Below are 13027 nucleotides of genomic sequence, written 5' to 3'. Positions count from 1 at the left end.
ATTCCAACCAAAATTATTTTTTAAATCTCTGCAGTAAGGCGCGCGTACACACACACACACACACACACACACACACACACACACTTAACTTGATGTAAATCTAGCCCTTCTTGCTTAAACACCCTGAGGAAAAGAATGAACGCCTCAATATGCTCTCCTCTTCTTCAGACCTTAGAAGACTCGGAAAGAAGCAAATGGAGTTCAGAACGAAGAAAGAAGGCAAGGTAATACAGGAGAATACAACTGGAGCCCCTCTCAGGGACTCATTTTATTCTTGGAAAATGTCATCTCCATTCCTTCCCCAAACCCAAAGGCCAGGCACCACTGGCGCAATACCATCCCTGTCCAAAGCGCCAAAGAGTTGCCAACTAATCTCCCAAGGTGTCCCCCAATCTTCTCACCTCATCAGCGCTCAGCTCCTCCATCGCTTTCCTCTTAATGGTGAAAGGCGTTAGGGAGAGATCCTTCTGTTCTTGAGACCAGGGCGGGAGGAGAGTGGAAGGTGTCTACCGGGCTGTCTGGTCCCCCGAATGGGGGAGGTTTCAGAATTGCATAGTCAGAGGTTAAAAAATAAGAACACGAGAGGCACTGAACCGCCTTGGCGTCGGTCACTCCAATCGCCCCAGAGACTCCTACAGCTGCTTGTGCCCCGAGCAGCCTCCTTTGGCCGCCACTGCCGCTGCTCTGCAGGGTTATCTTAAGGCGCCACTATTGCCCTCTGCTTCCCAGGTTACCCAGACCAGAGACTCGGGTCTCCAGCTCGTCTCGTGCCCTGAGCCTGCTGTGTCTTCGTGGTGGTGGCGCGGCAGGTGCGCTTCCTCCAGCAGATCCTGCTCTCCTTCCTACCCTTTGCCCCAGGCGGTAACTGTTCGACTGCAGAGTGGATGCCCCGAGGTAAGGCGACCCCAGAGCCTCCGAGGCAGAGCCCAGCACTGAAGAGGGAAGCCCCTCCCCTCCCAAAGCAGGCCGGCCACGCCCCGCCTCCACGTTGGAGCCCGGGCAGGGGGGAGGGGGAGGACGGGACTCGCGATGCTCTGGATGGAAGAGTAAATCCTCCTACCCCTCCACCCCTACTCTTACCCCCTCGCCCCACCAAGTATTATTCATCAAAACAACAGGGCGGCCATCTTTGAAAGGGATCACGTGACCCCGCCAGAGAGGCGGGGCTCCTGGCCCCAGGACGAGGCAGCCAATGGGCCGCGGGCGTCGCGCCGCCGATTTCCTCTCGCCTGCGTCTCCTCCCGCCCCCGCCCCACCCCCTCCCCCGCAGCAGCGCCGGGAGGGGGAGGGGCGTGCGGGCTGCGGGCGGGAGGGCGGCGCGCGGGGGGCGGGGCGGCGCGGTGCCATGGCGACGGCCCGGGGGGTGGCGGGCGCGGCAGGCCGGTCCAGGTAGGCTCCCGGGAGAGCCTTGCGGGGCGGGAAGCTGGACGAGGAGGGGATGCCGGCCTGCGCTGCGACCCCCCCAGCTCCTCCGTTGTTCCCAGGCGCTTGCGTTTTAGCCACTCCACGATGCAGACCAAGTAAAGAGGGAACACGTCTTCTTTCTGAGGCCAACGTTCTCTAACGGATTGACCGCTCATATTCTGAAAAACCCTTGGACACTTTTCCACCTCCGCAGAGAAAGCCCATTTGGAAGAAAACTAAGACAAGTACAACTTCATTTTATTCGACTTTCGCCTTTTAGAGAGTTCCTGCTTTGGCTTTTTTTTAAAACGTGTTCCAGAGTGATGGTAAAATTTAAAAGTATAAATGATTGGGAGACCTAGAAAATGTTGACGTGTCTGCACGTATACAAGAAAGGCTTTGGAGTCACTGAAAAGAAACCATCTTTATCTGCTCAAGAATACATTTTTTTAAATTGAGATATAATTGACATATGACATCCTATTCGTTTTAGATGTACAACATAATGATTCATGAGGTTTGGAGGGGTTTTTTTGTTTTTCAAGTTTTTATTTAAATTCCAGTTAGTAAAAAAATACATAAATTCCCATTACTTAATATACAGTGTAATATTAGTTTCAGGTGTACAATGTAGTGATTCAACACTTCCATACATCATGTGGCGCTCATCACAAGTGCCCTCCTTCATCCCCATCACCTATTTCACCCATCCCCCCACCCACCTCTCCTCTGATAACCATCGGTTTGTTTTCCATAGTTGGAAAACATGAGTCTGGTTCTAGGTTTGCCTTTTTTTTTTTTTTACTTTGCTCATCTGTTTTGTTTCCTAAATTCAACATATGAGTGAAATTATATGGTATTTGTTTCTCTGACCCACTTACTTTGCTTAACATAATACTCTCTGGTTCCATCCATGTTGTTGCAAATGGCAAGATACCATTCTTTTTATGACTGAGTACTAGTCCATTGTGTGTATGTGTGCATACATGTATATACGTGTGTGTGTATATATGTATACGTATATATGTATCTGTATATACTACCTCTTTATCCATTCATCAGTGGATGGACACTTGGGCTGTTTCCATTATTTGGCCATTGTAGATAATGCTGCTATAAACATCATGTAGCCGTTTGAATTAGTATTTTTGTATTCGTTGGGTAAATACATAGTAGTGCAATTGCTGGATCATAGGGTAGTTCTATTTTTAACTTTTTGTGGAACCTCCATGCTATTTTCCAGTAGCTGCACCAATTTGCATTCCCACCAACAGTGCAAGGGGGTTCCCCTTTCTCCACATCCTCACTAACACCTGTTGTTTCTTTGTGTTGTAGATTTTAGCCATTCTGACAGGTGTGAGAGGATATCTCATTGTAGTTACAATTTCCATTACAATGTAATGATTTGATATGTGTATATATATTGTGAAATAATTACTAAAATTGTTTAGTTAACATCTGTCACCACATATAGTTACCATATTTTTTCTTGTGATGAAAGCTTTTAGGAATTATTGTCTTAGCAATTTTCAATACAATATACAATGCAGTATTGTGTGTGTATATATATATATATATATATATATATATAGCAAATCTATAATACAGTATTGTTAACTGTAGTCCCCATGCTCTACATTAAATCCCCAGGACTTACAACTGGAAGTTTGTACCTTTTGACCACCTTACCCATTTGGCCCACCTGTACCCCACTCTGGTGATCACCAATCTGTTCTCTGAAGAATAGAAATATTTTGTAATACAGAAATCTAAACTGAACGGTCAATATAGCGGTATCATGAAATTCCAGATTTTGCCACATACTGAAGAATATATTATATTGGATGATTTACTAAACCATAATCTTAACGATTGTATTGCAGATTTAAAAGAATTTCTCCCCCCCCCCCTTTGGTACTTGCTTAGAATAGTAACCTGACAGCTAGATATGCAAGGAATTTGTGAGTGAAATGAGACCGCTGCTGGCTTTGCATATTATCTGCTCTCCAGGAAAGGAATTCTGTGGAAGCCAGAATTTGGACTCCTGGTGACATTGATGTAAATATGTTCACTTCTCACTTCTTTTTTAAAACATCCTTATTGTAATATAATTTACATACCGTACAATTCACTCATTTAAAGTACACAAAGGTCAGTGTATTCACAGTTGTTTGACCATCAGCAATTCTAGAACAATTTCATCACCCCCCAAAAAGACTATATACCTGTTAGCAGTCACTCCCTATTCTCCCCTCTCCTCCCTGTGGGCAACCAGCAATCTGCCTTCTGTTTCTTTTCTTCTTCTTCTTCTTTTTTTTTTTTTTTTAAGATTTTATTTATTTGGGGGCGCGTGGGTGGCTCAGTCATTAAGCGTCTGCCTTCGGCTCAGGGCGTGATCCCGGTGCTCTGGGATCGAGCCCCACATCAGGCTCCTCCGCTAGGAACCTGCTTCTTCCTCTCCCACTCCCCCTGCTTCTTCCTCTCCCACTCCCCCTGCTTGTGTTCCCCCTCTCGCTGGCTGTCTCTATCTCTGTCAAATAAATAAATAAATAAATAAATATCTTTAAAAAAAAAAAGATTTTATTTATTTGACAGAGAGAGCACAAGCAGGGGGGCAGCACGCAGAGGGAGAAGCAGACTCCCCACTGAGCGGGGGTTTGATTCTGGGACTCCGGGACCATGACCTGAGCCAATGGAGAATGCTTGACTGACTGAGCCACCCAGGTACCCCTGCTTTCTGTTTCTACGAATTTTCCTATTCTGGGCAGTTCACATCAATGGAATCTGACACTATGCAGCCTTTCGTGTCTAGCCCTTTCACTTAGCATATGCTTTCAAGGTTTATCTGTGTCGTAGCATATATCAGTGCTTCCTTAATGCCAAATAATATTCACTGTATGGCTGTATCACATTTTGCATATCCATTCATCAGTTAATAGACATTTGAGTAGTTTGCACCTTCGGGCTATTATGAACGATGCTGCTATAAACATTCCTGTACAAGTTTTTTGTGTAGACGTGTTCTCATTTCTTTCGGGTGTGTATGTAGAAGGAAAATTGCCGGGTTATATGTTTAACTTTTTTTTTAAGATTTTATTTGTAAGTAATCTTTCCACCCAACATGCTTGAACTCACGACGCCCAGATTGAGTTACATGCTCTACTGACTGAACCAGCCAGGTGCCCCGTAGATGTTTGACTTTCTGAACAACTGACAAACTGTTTTGCACAGCAGCTGCACCGTTTTGCCTTTCCACCAGCGATGTATGAGGTTCCCTTTTATCTGCCTCCTCTCCAGCACTTGTTACTGTCTGTCTTTTTTATTACAACCACACTAGTAGATATGAACTGGTGTCTCATTGTGGTTCTGCTTTTCATTTCTCTAAGGGCTCATGAAATTGAGCATCTTTTCGTGTGTTTAGTAACCATCTGGCTATCTTCCTTGGCCAAATAGTGTTCATTTTTTAATTGAGTTACTCATCTTTTTATTGTTTTCAGTTGTCAGAGTTTTTTTTATATATTCTAGATAGCAGTCCCTTATCAGATGTGCAATTTGCAAATTTTTTGGAGTACAGTTGACACAGTGGCATGTTAATTTCAGGTATACAACGCCGCGATTCAACAGCTCTGTACATGGTACTGTGCTCACCACAAGTGTGACTGCCATCTGTCACCATGCAGTGCCATTACGGTACCACTGACTGTATTCCCAATGCTGTGCCTTTTGTTCCTGGGACTTATTCATTCCATAGCTGGAAGCCTGTACCTCCGACTCCCCTTCACCCACTTGGCCCATCCCCTCTGACCAGTCGGTTCTCTGTACTTATAGGTCTGATTACAGTTTGCAAGTATGTTTTCCCATCCTGTGGGTGGTCTTTTGACTTTGTTGAGGGAGTCATTTGTAGCACAAAAGTTTTCATTTTGATGTAGTCCAGTTTATCTGTTTTTTTCTCTTGTCATTTACACTTTTGATACAACACATTCACTTTTACAAGGCATGTTTAATCACTTAATATTGTCTTGGCCAGTTTGGGCTGCTGTCATGGAACACCACGGACTGGGACGGGGTGGGGGGGAGGCGGTGGCTTAGAAACAGCAGAAATGTACTACTCGCTTCTGGAGGCTGGAAATCCGAGGTCAGGGTGCCAAAGTGGTGGGGTCTGGTACAGACTGCTGACTTACTGTGTCCCCATGTGACTGAGGGCAGAAAGAGGAAATTAGCTCTCTAGCGACTCTTACGAGGGCACTAATCTCATTCATGAATGCTTCACCTTTATGACCTTATCTAATGCTGATTACCACCCGGAAGTACCGCTGACCCTTGAACAATGAGGGTTCAAATGGTGCCGGTCCCCTCACGTGGAGATTTTTTTCAGTGAAAGCGCTGTGAGGGCACTTTCTCTTCCTTATGATTTTCCTCATTTGTCTAGTTCACTTGATCATAAGGATACAGAGGAGGGGCGCCTGGGCGGCTCAGTCGGTTGAGCATCCGGCTCTTGATTTTGGCTCAGGTCGTGATCTCAGGTTCCTGAGAGTGAGACCCGCAACCACCTCCGTGCTCAGCGGGGAGTCTGCTTGAGGATTCTCTCTCCCTTTCCTTCTGCCCCTCCTCACGTGCGTGCTCTCCCTCTAAGATCAATCGATCAATCTTAAAAAAAAAAAACAGTATATAATACATATAACATGCCACATATATGTTAGTCAACTGTTTATGTTATTGGGAAGGCTTCTGGTCAACAGCATGCTATTAATAGTTAAGTTTTGGGGGAGTCAAAAGTTATCCATGAATTTTAGATGGGGGGGTGGTAGCTGGTGCCCCCTAACCCCTACATTGTTCAAGGGTCAACTGTCATACCATCACTTTGAGGGAGTGCGGATAGGGTTTCAACATACGAATTTTAGGGGGGACGCAAATATTTAGTCTATAACAATATTGAAATATTATAAGATATATCCTTCCTATTTTGTGGTTGGAGAAAATAAACGTTAGGGTTAAAGGGCCTGCCCTAAGTCCAACAGGAAAATGATTAGGAATCTTGCTTCCCTTGAATTCTTTTTTTTTTATAGGGTTTTGGGTTTTTTTTTAAGATTTTATTTATTAGAGAGAAAGAGAAAGGGAGAACACAGAGGGAGAGGGAGAAGGAGAAGCAGACTTCCCGGTGAGCAGAGAGTCGGACATGGGACTCGATCCCAGGAGCCTGGGATCATGACCTGAGCCAAGGAAGACGCCCAACCAACTGAGCCACCTAGGTGCCCCTTCCCTTGAATTCTCGCCCTGCCACCCAAATATCTCTGTGTGTTAGAAGAACATAATATCTATGTTTTTACCATTTACAAGGGAACTCTACTCCCTTTCTCTTTCTTCAGCTCTGCGATACTTCCTGCCAATATAAAATAACTTCATAGAATCAAAAAATTAGAGATGAAGTCTCTTTGGTCACATACTCCTATACTCCCAGGGTGTTTTACAGGATGAATACAGGAGTTTTGTGCTTTTTACATTTGTGTTTGAACCTAAGTGCTGGAGTCCTACCACTTCCTTAGGGGATGCTTTCCCACTGTAGTATAATGACAGTGTCTCAGAGGTGTTCATGGTACTTAGCCCATATTTTCATTGTTCTGTTCAGCGTCTTCCATTTGAGCCTTACATCAGCCCCTTTGGACCATGCAAAATAATGTCTGCCTCCCTTGGGAACTACCAAGCATCAGGGTCCAAGACAAATTCGTTCTTAGAATTATCTGGAAGTGAGCAAAAATACTTTTCTTTTTTTAAAGTAGGCTCTACGCCCAGCATGGAGCATAGTGTGGGGCTCGAACACACAACCCTGAGATCAAGACCTAAGCTGAGTTCAAGAGTCAAATACTTAACCAACTGAGCCACCCAGGCACCCCACAGTGCTTTTTAAAGCTAGTAACAGATAAAGGAGGAGACCATAGGACATACTGAAACATGAAACAAAATAAAGGTACACTGTGGGCAGATTTTGTTATTTTATAAAGGGGGAGGAGTTGTGTGGGGTTTTTAGTTTTTCTAGGACTGATAATCTTCTAGCATAGCATTTACTCAGGTGCCAGAGCATAGACAGTTTACTGGATCAAACGTGTCTTCCTAGGGAACCACAAAGCTAGATCTACTCCTGGGTGATCTCCCTTTGGACCTGCAAAGCTACCTACATCTGTACGTGTGTCGCGTTTTCTCCACTGCCATCAAAGACCAACCGCTTCACCTGGACTCTGGATTCCTCTCCTCCCACCTTCTTAAGGACTTTGGTCCGGGATTTATTCCCTTTGTTCTGCACCATTTTCTCCCTCCCTGATGGACACATTATTGGCTCTAGGGAGACCAACTCAAAAAAAAGAAAAAAAAAAAAACTTGGGGCACCTGGGTGGCTCAGTCGGTTAAACAACTGGCTCTTAGTTTCAGCTCAGGTCATGATCTCAGGGTTGTGAGCTCGAGACCCGCTTCAGTTGCAGGAGCCTGCTTGGGATTTTCTCTCTCCCTCCCTCTGCCCCTCCCCACCACTCACACTCTCTCTCTCAGAAATAAACAAAAAACCCAAAAAACCCCACCTTGACTCTACATCCTCCGAACTATGCCTTCTTTCTTTGCCTCCTTGACAGCAAAACATCTCAAAAGAGATTCCTTTTATTATTCCCACTCCCTCCCTTACTCCTATCAGGGTTCTGAGAAAATCCTCTTGTCAAGGTCACCAACGACCTCAGTTAGGCCAAGACAAGTTCCCTTTCTGTGTCCGATACTTACTGGCCTTCTCAACAGCATCCAGCGCAGTTGAGCACCTTTGAAACCCTTTCCGCTATATTGGCTTCCATGAGGCCACACGCTCTGGTTTTCCACTCGAAGCTCTTCCTCAGATTCGTTTGCTGCCTCCTCCACCCAACCTTTAAATGTTGTAGATGGGTGCCTGGCCAGCTCGGTCAGTAGAGCATATGACTCTTAATCTCGGGGTCGTAATTTCGAGCCCCACATTGGGTGTAGAGATGGCTTAAAATCTAAAAAACAAAACAAAACAGAAACCCAAAGACATAAAAATAAATAAATAAATAATACATACATACATACATAAATGTTGCAGGGCCACAGGGTGCAGTGCTGAGCCCTCTCCTCTCTGTTGACGCCCCTTCCCCAAGTCTCGGGCCACAGCTCTGAAGAGCGTGTGCATATGCTGACTGCCAGGATAGATCCGTAGCCAGAATCTCTTCCCTGAATTCCGCTTACATGTCCAGCTGCATAATTGATATTTGTATTGGGCTGCCTAATAGATGGTCTCCACAAATCTGTCCTCTCCTTCTTCCCCCAGAGCAAATGTCATCATTAGCCATCCAAGGGCCCAAGCCCAAAACCTTGGCATCATCCTTGACTCCTCCTTCCCCTCACATTCTATCAGCAAATTAGAGTTGGTTGTACTCCAGATATTCAGGGACTTAACCATTCTTTTCTCTCCAAATCCCCTGCGACCCCAAAATCCAAGCTACCATCATGTCTTGTCTGGCTATTTCCTTGGTCCTGTTTTGCTCCTGCCCCTTTTCAACCTACACTTCAGAAAGCAGGCAGTGTGACCCACTTAAACCATAGATCATGTCATTCATTCATTCAAAATCCCTCAGTGATTCCCATTGTTCATTGACTAAAACCCAAGCTCCTTATCATGACCTGTTAAGATCCTGTGGCATTTGGCCACCTCTGCTTGGCCTGCCTCATCTTACACCACACTCCCCTTCACCTGTGTTTCAACCCCAGTGGCTTTCGCTCTTCAGTAAGACAAACTCTTTCTTTCCTAGAGGACTTCGTACTTGGTATCTCGTTTGCCTGAAAAACTCTTCCCCTGGCTTTTTGCATGGCTGGTTCCTTCTCATTCTTCCGGTCTTAGCTCAAACGTCATCTCCTTGTTTGTGCATTAATCCATTTAACAAGTATTTATTGAGCACCTTGCATCTTAGGCCCTGTTCTAGGTGCTGAGCATACAACACGCATGTTTGCGTGGGTCCTCCGAGAAGCAGACACCCAGACAGGATTAGACGTGTAAGAGATTTATTTGGGGAAATATATGTGAAGGATAAGGGGTAAAGGAGAAGGTGAGGAGAATTTTCAGACTGCATACAGGTCAGCTACCATGGAAAGGGGAGAGGAAAGAGACGAGGTGAGGTTTTGGAATATAGGTGAGGCTCCGTGGGGTGAGGTCCAGAGCTGACGACCAAGAAAGAATTCTTGAGACGTCTTTGTTGCAAAATGGTGGCTTATTAAAGCATGGGGATGGGACCCATGGGCAGATAGAGCTGCTCAACGGGGTGTTGAGGGACTTGGGGGAAGTAAGGAAAAGAGAGGTTTCAAAAGAACTTTCAAATGCTAAAGAGGACAGACCTACAAGATACTGGAGGCCTTGCTGTTGTCAAGTTAAGGTTGTTTTCCCCTCTTGTAAGGTATTAACGTTAAGATAATTGGGACATCCCTTGAAAAATGTCACACATGTCCTACCCAGGAGTGGAGGGTGGGGGGAGGTTGCAGGGTGTCAGCTTGTGCTTTGTCTTCAGCCAGCCTTCTGCTCCCTCATCAGAAAGGAAGCAGCATCCGGTGGAAAGTCTCACTCCACAGAGCAGTTCTGAGAAAGTTTTTGGCCAAGCTGATGGGTCAAAGTTGCCCTTGGAAAAATCCCACCATCCCACCTCTTGCAGGAATGGGCCTGAATTAGCGTTGCACCCTGCAGGTGGGATCAGCCCAGGGGAAGCTTGGCCTCTCTGGCAAACACTGTGGCGGTCTGGAGGGCAACAGCTGGAGTCCTAAATCCACCTCCCTCCCCTCAGCAGCGAATCTGAGTATCCCGGCTGCCACAGCCTGTTAGCACGAAATGCGCGTCTTCCTTCTGTTTCCATGGAAGACAGAATTTGAATGCCACTCCCAGCTGCAGGCTATCATCTCAACTCACTCTTCCCCAGGGCAGGAAGAAGTTAGCTGCTTGTCGAATTTGGAGTAGGAACTGCACATGCTAGACTCGGTGCCACAGGGCTTTTCTCTCTGATACCCTCGTGCTTGCCTGCCTGCAAGGAGTGGAAATTCTGGTCTACTCTCCTTGAGGAGATAAGCAAACTGGGCAGCAGGCTCTATCCCTCTGGGGAAGCCAATGGTTTTCCAACTGCGCCACTGACTCATTTAACATTGATGTTTCTTATTTAGGGGTCAAGTTTTACCTTATTTTATTAGTAATAATGATCATTTTTTAAGGGATGTGGAGCCCAATGCAGGGCTTGAACTCACGACCCTGAGATCAAGACCTGAACTGAAATCATGAGTCAGACACTTAACCCACTGAGCCATCCCTGGCTCCTAGTAAAGACGATTTTTGAAATCTCTACTTTTCCATCTCCTGGGTCCTATTTCCTCAACAGGTTCCAAATTGAGAAGCTCCACCCCCGCCCTGGAAAATCCCGTCAACACTCTAGACAAGACAGGGAAAGTCTGAATACTCATGGGGCTTACATTCTAGGGATGAGTGAGTGAGCCCTCCTGACCATCCTCTCCTAAGTCACCTTCTTTTCTCCGTCATTCCTTTATCATATCCTCTGTTTAGTTCTTTCATGGCACTCAATCAAAATCCGAAATAATTTCATTTGCTTGTTTACTTATTTATAGCCTTCCCTCCTCCCCGCACTATCCTCCACCAAGAGAAAATAAATCCTTTGAGGTCAGAGACCTGGGCTGCCTTGTTTATTGACAAAATTCCAGTACCTAGGAAAGTGCATGACTCTTCAGGTATTTATTGAACACTGATGAGGTAAAGAGGTGTAGCAGTGGGAAAACAAAACAAAAAATTCCTCCCCTTGTGAGCTTACACCCTACAGTGGGGAGACAGACAATAAGTTAAGTAAATAAATTATGCCGTATATTTTTAAAAATTGTATAGTATGTTAAAAGGTGATAAGGGCTGTAGATGAAAACAAATCCAAAAAGGGGAATAATGCTGCAGCTGGGTGTTTCCATTTTAAGTACAGTGGTCAGAGAAGACCTGACTGAGCAAGTAACATTTGAAGAAGGACTTGAAGGGAGTGAAGAAGTGAGCCAAGCGGGTATCAGCAGGAGAGCATTCAGAGCAGAGGGAATAGAAGGTCCTGAATCAGGAATAGGCCTGGCAGGGCCAAGTATGGCCAAAGCAGAATAAGTGTTACAGCGAGTAGTAGGTGATATCTGTGGCTTTTGACTCTAAGATGGGAGCTGCTGGAGAGTTTCAAACAGAGGACTGACCTGATCCCCTTAGGTTTTAAAAGGATCACTCTGCCAGGTGGAAAACAGATGGGAGGGGAGCAAGAGGAGGAGCATGGAGACCAGTTATGCAAATGGTGCGATGATACAGGTGAGAGGAATGGCCCAGGTAAGAGACGCTGGGGCTGGAACCAAGGTGGCAGCAATGAGGTTAGGGAGAAGTGGTTGGATTCTGGATATATGTTGAAGGAAGAGCCAACCGAATTTGGGAGTGGTTGTGAGAATGAAATAGAAGAGAGAGAGCTCAAGGATGACTGCAACTGTGAATAGTAGGATGATGTTGCCATTCATTGAGATGGGGAGGACTGTGGGTGGAGTAGAATTGAGGAGAAGATAATGGGTTCAGTTTTGGACATACTAAATCTAGGATATGTACGAGAATGGGAAGTAAGGATGTCAAGTAAATAGTTGGATGTAATTGACCTGGAATTTGGGAGAGAGGTCCACACCGGAGACATCAGCTGATCATCTTTGATGCATAGATGAAATTTAAAGTCATGAAATGGAATGAAATCACCACAGGGGTGATTACAGCAAGAGAGGAAGTCTCTGAACTGAGCCCTGGGGCCTCCAACCCTAAGAAGCAAAGAATGGTTAAGGATGCAGCAACGGAGACGGCCAAGGACTGGCCTGGACTAGGAGGAAAACCAGGGGACTGTGTACCTGTTAAGTTCAGTGAGCAAAGTATTTAAAGACAGAAGGAATGATCCAGTGTTTCAAATGCTGCTGATAGATCCCGTGAGATGAAGATGGAGATTGTCCAGTGAATTTAGCAGCAAGCCGTTTTTTGGTGACCTTCAGAGCAGCTTTGGTTGAATGAGGGAGCAGGAACCTGACTAGAGTGTGCTTAAGAAAGAATGTGAGGGGGGGCGCCTGGGTGGCGCAGTCGTTAAGCGTTAAGCGTCTGCCTTTGGCTCAGGGCGTGATCCCGGCGTTCTGGGATCGAGCCCCACATCAGGCTTCTCCGCTGGGAGCCTGCTTCTTCCTCTCCCGCTCCCCCTGCTTGTGTTCCTTCTCTCACTGGCTGTCTCTCTCTCTGTCAAATAAATAAATAAAATCTTTAAAAAAAATAAAGAATGTGAGGATATACAGAAAGCAATTGCATTTCTGTACACTAACAGTGAGACAGAAGAAAGATAAATTGGAATCAGTCCCACTTACAGTTGCACCAGAAACCATAAGATACCTAGGAATAAGCCTAACCAAAGAGGTAAAGGATCTGTACTCTGAATACTATGGAACACTTACGAAAGAAATTGAGGAAGACACAAAGAAATGGAAAAACATTCCATGCTCATGGACTGGAAGAACAAATATTGTTAAAATGCCTATGCTACCCAGAGCAAGCTAC

The 13027-nt window shown here is 45.5% G+C and overlaps 1 long non-coding RNA gene across 3 annotated transcripts in view; it reads right to left on the bottom strand.

Moving 5' to 3' along the window:
* Window positions 1-5120: 5120 nt before the first annotated feature.
* The window catches only part of LOC103666670, a 33270-nt gene continuing 25363 nt past the window's right edge, over window positions 5121-13027 (bottom strand). For all 3 annotated transcript variants that reach the window (XR_005839028.1, XR_005839026.1, XR_005839027.1), the window contains 2 exons: window positions 8167-8414; window positions 5121-6051 (listed from right to left, as the gene is read on the bottom strand). This is a non-coding gene — a long non-coding RNA (uncharacterized LOC103666670). The remainder of the gene's footprint in view (window positions 6052-8166; window positions 8415-13027) is intronic.

This window comes from Ursus maritimus, unplaced genomic scaffold, assembly GCF_017311325.1.
Source record: "Ursus maritimus isolate PB19 unplaced genomic scaffold, ASM1731132v1 scaffold_32, whole genome shotgun sequence".
Lineage (NCBI taxonomy): Eukaryota > Metazoa > Chordata > Mammalia > Carnivora > Ursidae > Ursus > Ursus maritimus.
Note: the sequence above shows the minus strand (reverse complement) of the source record. Positions and strands in the feature narration are given on the sequence as shown.